We start from the raw sequence: 11,214 nt of genomic DNA, 5'->3' as shown, positions 1-11,214 counted from the left end.
TTTTTACAATAAATATGCAAATGTTGTCCATCCTTTCGGATGGACAGCCAGGATTACCTCGAGGAGATGAGGAAAAATTGAATTTGACTCCAACCCTTCTTTGACCTGTATATGAAGCAGCAATGCTCTATTAGCAATGGCTTCGGTTGACCTACACTATATATCTAGCTAGATAGAAGCTTATTTTACTACAACCTACATTATTTATCTAGCTAGATAGAATTATATTTTATCAAGTTAAATTATTTTCACTACTTGCAAACCTTAAACATGAAGCTTAAATAAGGTAAGTGTAAGCATTATTGTGATGTTAATTTTATTATTCCAATTATGCCCTTATTAATTGATTAATGAAGTTTCATGTTATGCCCTTTTAATTTATTGTGATGATTAAAAATTCATTATATCATATCTATTGATTTAGATGAAGTTAATGGTTTATTATTATTATTATTATTACTACTACTACTACTACTACTACTACTACTATATTAAAAGTACCATGAATAAAGTTGCTTTGAAATGTAAGTGTAAGCATTATTGTGTTTGTAACTTTATTATTCCAATTATGTCCTTATTAATTGATGATTGAGATTTCATATTATTCTCTTTATAGTTTTTAATTTATTATGATGATTAAAATTCATTAGACCATATATATAGATCTAAAAGAAAATGATGGTAGATGACTAGAAAAGACATTAAGCATTAGAGACTAAGTGGGATCTAGTCTTATTTTTTATTTGTCCAAAATAACTTTCTCCCTAATAATTAAATTTATTGCATTTCAATAAAAATAATAATTGTAGCAGTTATGAAAAAAACTATAACCTTAATTAAATTTGAATAATGAAGACAATAAATAAAATATAACACTCCAAAGTAATGTGATTCTACTCTAATTTTTTTTATTTTCATTAAAAATTCTTGATTAGTTACGTCTTAATTGAAATTTTAAAATCTTCAAAAATGCTAGTATTGATACCAAAATGAGGTGCTTTTAGGATAATAAAATCTTTATCATTTTTGCTTTATGTCAGATTTTGTCCAAAAATTAAAAAAAAAAAGAAAACAAAAAAAAAGAAAAACTCAATTATCTCTACCAATGAAATTTTAATTCTCAAAAAAATGAATAGTTAGACAAAAAAAATTTATATGTAGTGGATCATTCATACTCCATTATTAATACGAATAGCATATGAAAAAAATACAAAGAGTTTAAATTCAAAGAATATATATATCTTCATTTTTCAAAAAAAAAAAGTGCATATAACTCCATATTGAGAAATTTCATCAACCAATTGACAAATTCAACTTATGTAACATGAAAAATAATAGTGGTAGATCATGCAATAGATATTTATGCAAACAATTATTTTATTTTATTTTTACCCTCCCATCCCTCCGCATATTTTTTCTATTCCTAGCTGTTAAGTGTAGGATTTGAATCCTAAATTTAAAATCGAAAAGAATTCTAAGAGCTCTCTTTTCACCTTTGGGCCAAGTCCAATGATTAGTAAACAATTAACTTTTGCTTAGCGTGCAAATTCAGGTCATCTAACTTCAAAAAAATTTAAAAAATTGTTGGAATATCTAATTAAAAATAAAAAATTGTAATGGTATTATCATAATTTGTTTGTCTTGGAAAACAAAAAAAAAAACAAAAGAACAATTAGAAGTATTGACATGGTACAATCCATTCAAATATTGTTAAATTTTCATCTTCTTTAATTAATTGTCAATGTATCCTCATTTGTTAAAAATTCTTTCGATATTTTATATGAATTTATAGATACAACATTTTGTGAACCTTTTTTTTCTTTTAAAATAATAGTTTTAAGGACAATTAATTAAAGAAGATGAAAAATTAAATAAAAAAAGAAAATAGGGAGAAGGTTAGGTTGAGTCGTATGGCGGAAGGAATTATCAGTAGGAGGTCCTCGGTTCAAGACCTCCCATTATTGAAAAAGATAAAAATAAAATAAAAGGGAAAATAAAAAAATTCAAGTATTAAATTTGTTTAAAATTTTGATGTATAAGAAATATTATAGCTTATGATTTATAATCATATGCAAGACATATGACCTGTTACTAGTTAACATATAAAGTTTCATCATGTTAATTTTAGTGATCATCATCTTAATTTTCAATGTCGTCCAAAAAGTATTATACCACTTGCATGCCTTAGACATGACGCTCAAAAATGATCGTTATAAAAAAAACAAAACTCATATACCATACAAGTATAAATCATGGCAGCAATAAGGCATGAATCAAATTATTCAATGTTCCAAAAATTTTTTCCATACAATTTGAAGTGGGCTAGGGGACTAGGGACTCCTTGACAAGTTTGATCATTTTGTATGTTAATTCGTGCAACTCAATACTAACCATTAAGACTTTCAAGAAAATTTACTTTTTCTAATTGGTTCTTGGCAAATACTATATATTGCCAACTTCAACTCCCAAGTTTTAAGGAGCGTAGAAGAAAGACTAGGAGGGTGTAACCGCGCTATGCGCGGTGGATCAATGCAATTATACCCTGACTTGTATTGGTCATTGAGAGTTGGTATGATGTTAGAATAAGAAGAAACATGTAAACTGTATAGGTTGTTGAGTTTGGATTAGGATAAATATGGAATTATTAAGGTGAGAGTTGGGTGTGGAAGTGAAATAGGCTGAAATCATATAATGAAAAGTAAAAACAAGAAAGGAGTAAATGTAGGAGAGTGGTGTATATGATAGCTGAAAATGTTAGAATGGTCCAAGCATTAAAAGTTATAAATGGAAAAGCGGTAGAAATGGTTTGTCAGTTGTTGATGTTGATTTCATTTATATGTAAAGTTTTATTTATAAAGTAGAAGGTGATGATTTGATAAATTGGATATAAAATGGTGGATAATGGTAAAATATATTGCGGAAAATTTTTTGCTTTTGAAATGTATGGTATCACATTCCAATATAAATTTTTTTGGTAAAATAAATGACAGTTATATATGAAGTTATTACTTGAGTTTGCCTTTTCAACTACCAAGGAATGAATATCCTCTTAAGTCACTCTTCCAATAGAGCTAGTTGCCTCTGCAGAAGGGAGTTCTTCTTTTTATTATTCCCAAGTGGAACTAAAAAGAAAAGATGCGAAGCTAAAGCGAAGAGAAGGATGTCTCAAGGAGGCATCCGAACGAAGCACTCAATACTTTAAGATGAAAGGAATGTATAATACCTTATAGTGGTGGAGAACGGAGGCAGGATAACACCGCAATCGTTAGTAGGTTAGCCTTGGGTAATTTCCCGCTTGAAAGCATGCCATCACCAATTGAATACCTTCTTAACCCGATTAATTTATAATTGATTTTTTTCTTTTTTTAGTATTTTTAGCTATGAAGCCATGTTTATTGATTAATCACAGAGTATTAATAAATAAGGATAACATAGTTTATGAATAATGTTATAGATACAAAAAGTTAATGACTAATTATAATAATAAATTGGCTAATTACAATAATGGATATGAAATACAGGGTACCAAGGGAAAATGTTTTCAACTCCATTGCTGTCAAATATTAAAACAGTAAAGATGGTCTTCGATTCTGGAATGAAAATAAGGACGTCATTGTGTTGGAGTTGATGTTGAAGAATGAAAGCTTTCCAATTTTTTTTGAGCCGCTTGCCTTTCATTCCAATTTCTGTTATGTTATCTCCAGTTTTGAGAGCTATAAGTGGAGTTTTTTGTTCATTGAGAAAGTAGTCAAAAAATCGTGGGATTTTCTGATACAAAAAGTAAAAGTTAGGGAGCTGAGTTGAAGGAAATAAGTTAGGTAGGGAATAATTTTAAGGAAAATATGATGAGGGGAAATATGATAAGGATTCTTTACCAATGTATACGGGTCGGCTGAGTGAAAGCTTTGATAGAAGCCTACTGAAGTGGATAAATCTTGTGAGAAATGAGGTTGAAGTGAAGATGTCACTATTTCTTCATGAATTGGTGGACCGGCATGAGCTGCATATAAGAAATATTTTTGTTGGAATAAAAAATGTAGGATTGGAACATTAGTATGAAATAGAAAGGATAAAAATGTATTATGAATGTCTACAATCTTGCTGAAGATGAAGGTTGGTTAGGGGCACTGTCCAGCTGAGATTAACTTGTTGTTGTAATTCACAAAAATTAATAACATCAAAGAATAAATTCCCAATATGTCGAAGCAATAGCATGTGATGTTCGTTAGTAATATTCTGTTCACAATATTCATCCCATCATGCTCCAAACGAGTCATCATTTACTGTAATATTCCATTGTTTTGTTCCATGCGTGAAGATAATTGTATGACGGCCATGTTGAGATAGTAATGATTTGAATAGGAGGTAAAACCTGCATATGATATTAAGATAACATGGTTTTTAGATGAAATGTAAATTAGAGAAAAATTTGGAAACATATGGTATTGAACAAAAAGGAATGTACTTGGCCTCTATTTTTGCATCTGATGAGAAAGCAACATCTTTGTGAAATAGTGCTTGCCATTTTGAAGAAAGTTCAGGTATGGATTTGTTGTAGTTGTAGTAAGGTTTAAACTTCAAGTGAAAGATGAGAGTTTAGAAATGAAAAAAGATTTTGAATCTGAAGGAGTTATGAATGTATGGTAAGAGTAGAGTTAGAAAGACTGGGATAGAAAAGATACGTATATATAGAGAACGAAGAAACTTAGAAGAAAATATTTTTTAACGTAATGAATGTATAAGAACAGGAATGATTAATGAAGATGGTTGAATATATCAGTTTATAATTTAATTGATACACAGTTACAGTTTGACAGAAAGTAATGATAGGAGAAAATGAGTTGGTGCATATTGTCAGACTAATAAAAATGAGATAAGGTTGCCGTAAATGAGAATGATTCAAGAAGAAAATATTTTTTAACGTAATGAATGTATAAGAACAGGAATGATTAATGAAGATGGTTGAATATATCAGTTTATAATTTAATTGATACACAGTTACAGTTTGACAGAAAGTAATGATAGGAGAAAATGAGTTGGTGCATATTGTCAGACTAATAAAAATGAGATAAGGTTGCCGTAAATGAGAATGATTCAAGAATGAGCACGTGGTTTGTTCTGTGAATCTGTATTTTTATACGTGTAAGAAAGGTAAATTGAAGAAGAAAGATAAATGGAAACAATTTTGATAACATAAAACATTTAACTTGACAAATAAAGGATTTTGCGTGGACAAGAAAAGATTGTTATGTAATCTTGAAACAAGCAACAGTATAGTTTCTGTGGCGATCCCACTCCCCCCTAAGGCGAACCAGAGGGTTGGCGGGCCGTCTGCCTAGCTCTCACTAGGACTCACGCAAGCAAACTAGTCAAATCCTTCCGAAGTATAACCTATATACAACATCGTTTCTCTCCAAATAAACCAATTACTAAAACCACATTAACTTCAGAGATAACAGTATTATAGGATAGCTAATCGTCGATTCTTAAACCTTACGCATTACAAACCACTGAATAAAATCCGACAATCCCAAATAACAAATTCATATAAGCCACATAACAAGTCTAGGTTTTACACTTTTCCAGCTTCAAGTGGCAATCCAAGACAAAAAGTCGCCTAAACTTAACATATTCCCAATCCGATCTATGACGTAAATATAATTATACATTACAAACCGCAAAGCGAAGTCATCAGATTCAATTACATTCATAAGAAAATACAACTAGGTTTCAGATTGCCCAATTGCCAGGACCTGTCAAGAAAAATAAATGATGTGGGGTGAGCTACACAGCCCAGTGAGGATCCAAGACACTCTAACAATTCAAACAAATCAAGAAAGTCGGGCATATCATATGCATGGTTCAATGTTACACAATGGCATGTTATCATGAGGTGATAATCATTATACGGTAATTTGAGACATTTATCATAGTATGAGACATTTAGCATGTATAGTTCATGATTTCATGTTGGCATTTTAGCATGAAACAATTATCATGATACAAGGTAAACATATATTGTAGGATACGGTGTTCCAATGGAACTCTGTCGGTCATCTGCACCTTATGACTTCCGGATCCCCTCGGTTTGACTGGCCATCACCTTATCCCTCCAGTGGTAATACTCGAGTATACCGAAACGGTGGCCCAGGGTTCCAACCTACCCAACCGAGCCCAGTTCTGCCTTGAGTAGGTCAGTAACCAAGGGCAGGGTCCAAGTTCAGCTTAGAGCCTACAACATGCACAGGTAACCAAGTAATTCGACAAAAGATAGAATTCATCATTTGAGTAGGTCGAGTGAGGTAAAGTACACACTCGCCTAACAATGATGGACAACTTCATATAACATGTGATTCATGATAATCAAGTAATCAAGTGGATACTTAGCACGTAAGCAATACAAGTTGATTTCATGGGAGCATGTAATTCACGGATATCGAATAATCATATAGATTGGAAATCATGTGAGTAAATAGTCAAGTAATCAGGTAGTCATGTGGGTTGGTAAACGGTTCACGGTTAACGGTTGACGGTTAACGGTTGAGTAGTGACGGTTATTTGGCAGGCATTTGCCATATTAATAGGCCATCATTGGCCGTTATCCAATTTTTACCATGTGAGAGTCGAGGAGATTCACTCCAATGACGTATGCAACCATAGCATACCAAGTCATGTTATTCGAGCATTTTCAAGCATGGGTATGGTAAATATTTAACACATAGTACTTAACACTTAGTAATCATGAAATGAGCATGTCCTAGACTTATTCCATTACGTATTCCTATATGGAACACTCACCTAGCAACAAGAGCAATAGGTTCAATTTGAAGTTCAAACGTCCTCTGTCGGATCCTCTTGAAGGTCCTCATGTGCGCCTGAACAAATAGTAATAGTCTATCATTTACAATCCCTACTATTGATGAAGATCGTATCATAGTACAATCTTAGGAAAAATCTCGTGAAACAAGCCTTAATTATCCTAAATCGAGACTCTCAAGCGGGGTTTCAAAGTACAAGAGAAATTAAGTCTACATCATGAAAATCAAGGATAAAACATTTGAATAATATCGAAGGAATAAGGAGTACTTGAAAAACTCCATTTCCGTGGAATTCGGAAAATTTTCAGTTTTGATACGATATTTTGAAAAATCGTATCTCACATTCTACATGTGAAAAATTAGAAAGCTTGGTACCGTTGGAAACCTCTTCCAAAGTATTAAAAGTTCCTAGAATACACTTTTCTAAGATTCCACATGGAAAACATTCAAAAATAAGCTCAAAATCTCTGTTTTGGTTCCTAAGGCAGATTTAGGTTGGTTTTTGGCCAACTTTGAAAATTCGGAAATATTCACTTGATTGGAACTAGCTTTTGAAATTTGGAACTCTATTTTTGTTGTAATCCAAGAGTATAACAAAATAGACGGAATGAGAAACAGAGTTTTTAGCACCAAGATACGGTAGCTCAAAGTTACTAGAATTTTCTTGTTAAACAAGGGTTTTCCAAAATCAAGTCTCGAACTTTGGTAATTTAGTTGGGCAGCGAAATGAACTCGGATTGGTACCAAATTTGACATGATTACACTACGATATAAGGGCTATTCCTCTGTCAAATTTCATAGAAAAATATGCACGGAGAGTCACTTAACAAAATCACTCAAGTTTCCAAAATTTTAAGGCAAGGCTGCCTTGTGTATGAAAATTTCCTTTTCTAAACTTTTGGCCAAGAGAAAATCCTCTAAACATGGTTCATTTGTATAGGCAAAATCTAAAGAACATTCATGGTACCTTTGGTGGGTGTTTAACACCAAGAAATTTAATTATCAAGTCTATGCCAAGCCTTGCATCAAATCTGTCCAAAAGTTAGGATTTCCAAGAGCAGGGCAGGTTCCGTATTTTGATCACCACTCACTCAATTCAACTCAGAATTGAGCATGGTTGGTGGCGTTGGAAAATAGATTTGTAGGGCTATAATTTCACAGAAGAAACCATTTTCAAATTCCATTCACAAACAACTCGTTTTTGAGCATCAAGATACAAGTCCTGTCTTGTCTCCTGGAGAGAAACGAAACAGGACAGTGATTTTCAATCGAATGGTGTGGCTCACTCAAGTGGAACCAAAATGTGCATTTGGTACCAATGGAAAGCTGGGAATGTCTAGTTTCAAATGCCACTAACGGCACTCAATTTCGACATCGGAGTACAGAGTTATGGCCAAAACAAGGGGCTGCCTGAGTATTACGGGAACAGTTTTCCAGATTTGGCAGATTTTAAAACTCAACATGCACTCACCCAAATCACGTAAAATTTTGAAGAAACTTTAAACACAACCTATATTTCACATTTTTATCAGAAACAAGTCAATTGGACTTCAAGAAAATACACTAAATTGCACGAAAATAGCAGGGCAGAAACGGCATATTCACATGCAACTCCGCATTTGACTTCCTTTTCATTTTTGCCACTTAACTCTACTAAATTAGCACTTAATCAACACAATCAGCATCCAATCCTAGCTAATCAGATCATCCAAGTCATTGTGAGATTTCATAGAGCCACTCACCAATTTTCCATTAAAACTCAAAAGAGCCACCATCGGTTAAGCTGGAATTTTTCCAGCGGCCATGCAGTCCTCCAAACAAGAATCCCAGCAACAAAACTCAAGCTTGTCACCATAAAACTTACATGCACCACCCTATAAGCATTCTACAGGACATAAAACATGGATTCTAGTCATAATCTAGCAAAAGTTTTGGAGTAAAGAACCAACACTGCAGCTTTTCCCTCTCGTTTTGCTGTCCAAAATTTTCCAGTTTTGAGATTGCTTTAAAAGTCAATATTTTCTTGCTTTTAACTCCTCAAATACCACATGCATGTCTAGATAAAAAAGGTAAATGGTATATGAAGTGAGATTTTTGACCAAAACCAACAAAACTTTGAAGTTAAAGCTGCAAACCCTCAACTCTACTCCAACAGCCCTCTATTATCAATCATGATCGGAATTTTCAGCAAAGTTTCCTCAACGCCAACACTTATCTCACTTGGATTCAAGTCAAATGCTACATGTAGGTCAATATTAATGTATTATAAGGTGTAAACAACAACAATATGCAGTTTTTCAGTCAAAATTCATGGAGAAAACTGGAAAATTCTTTCTTTCCCTCTTTCGGCCATCTCAACAGATTTCCAGCAAGTTTCTTCAACATTTGCAGCCAAGTTTGCCAACGTTTCACTAGTTTCAAAGATAAAAATCTTATAAGTCAAGAGATTAAACATATATCATGCATTCCTAGTGAAATTTCTTCCAAGTTTTTGAATGAAAAGCTGTGAAACTCCAGCTCTCCTTCCCTCGGCCAAAACAGAAATTTCCAGCAATAAATCAATCTTTAAACAAGATTTTTCTTCAACAAAACTCACTTTTCTTAACTAAAAACCAGCATGCAATATGAGTAATCAAGAGTATTAGAAGAATGAGGGGTTTTAATACAATTTTTTTTACCTCCCTTTTCTGCAAAAATCTCAGCTGGAAAATGCGAACAGCTTACTTCATCTCTCTCGGTTCCTCAAGCAAATCGCACCAGGTTTTCTCTTCTTTCTCCCCTCGATACAGCTAATATGAACACCAAGAAACCGCAGTCTCTTCCTCACTCTCAACTCTCTTTTGTGTATCGAAATGAGAAGAGAAAATGGTTTACTCTCTACCTCACTCTCTCGGTTGCAGCTGGGAAACGAAAGAAGGAACCAGAAATTCTCTCGGTTTCAAGACAATAGAAAGGCAGCTGGTTGCATGGTTATTTATTCAAGTATTGAGGCTTTAATGGTCTTTTAACATTAAAAGTATTTATTTCCTAAGGAGTTGGAATCTTATCATCTTCAAATATTGCCTCAAACTTTAGTTTATTCTAATTTACATACCCCTATAAGAATTTTTCTCACACCATCCTAGGTATTTCCATATTCTTGATTTACAAGAAATTAAATTTAATTAATCGTATGGTATATGAAATGTTTTTTTTTAAAAAAAACACAAGAAAATAAAATAAATTCAAAATATATGTAATTTCTCGAATCGATTATTTACTCCAGTCGTGTATTTACTATTTTCACTTAACGAGCCTTCAGAAATTAAATTTCGAAACGAATCGCTTTAAAAATATAACTAAGCTATGGATACATTTAATTAGGCCTAAAAAGGTTAGAAAATAATAATCGGAGAAATCGGATGAGTAAATACATGTTTGAGCCCGTAAAATAAAATAAATAAAATAAGCAAAATTTTCGAGTCCTCACAGTTTCGGACAACAAGAAATCATTATGTAATTCTGAAACAAGGAACAACATAGTTAAATAGCAGTCATTTTATGATTTCTGGGAATCATAAGTTGTTGAACAAAAGACAACAGCAATATTATGATTTCTTAAAATCATAAATTGCTGAACAAAAAGCATAGAAGAGGAATTTAGTTTGAAAGTAGCAATCCTAAGTTTCAAAAGAAACTATAGAACATGAGAACTTAGGTCAGTTTTGGCTTCTTGCTGCTGCTAGTTCCTTCAAGTTGAGAAGCATTCTTTTCTGGTTCTTCAACCTGATTAAACTTTTCATTCAGTGAAAGACGAAACTTTGAAGTTGGATTGTTTTCTTCAATAGTTACAGTGCCTAGAGAACAATGACATTAATTTGGAGTAAGAAAAAAAGATTATTTATCTGTGATAAGTATATTCATATACTTGAAGTTGTGATCTGTGAAGGGCCATCCTGATCTGAACTGATAGAAAGGGAACAATTGATTCATTGACAGAGGAAATTGGGGTAGCAACATCGACAATTTCAGAATAATAAATGATTGTATATCGCTGCTTTGTGTCTGCAACTTGAGTTTGTACTGGCTTAATGTGTATCAAGAACCACTTTGACTCAAGATCTGTGTGGACAGTTTCAAGTGGAAGTTCAATGTTCTGTGAATTAGAAAGTATTTAAGCAAAAGTTTTCAGAAGGTAGAGAATATGGTTTCAGTTTATGATTTAGCATAAGTAAATAATATAGTATTGTAATAACAATTGTTTTGTTAATAATTTGTTGGCAGTTGAACATGAACCTGCTTAAAGTGTTCCATTATTTCAAGAGCATTGAACGTCAGCAGTTGTTCAGCTTGTTCTCCAAAGATAGAAGCTGTGATAACTCCAGTATGATCCCATAAATCTACATCAAATCGACAC

The sequence above is a fragment of the Coffea eugenioides genome, chromosome 3, assembly GCF_003713205.1.
Source record: "Coffea eugenioides isolate CCC68of chromosome 3, Ceug_1.0, whole genome shotgun sequence".
In the NCBI taxonomy this organism is placed as follows: Eukaryota; Viridiplantae; Streptophyta; class Magnoliopsida; order Gentianales; family Rubiaceae; genus Coffea; species Coffea eugenioides.
Note: the sequence above shows the minus strand (reverse complement) of the source record.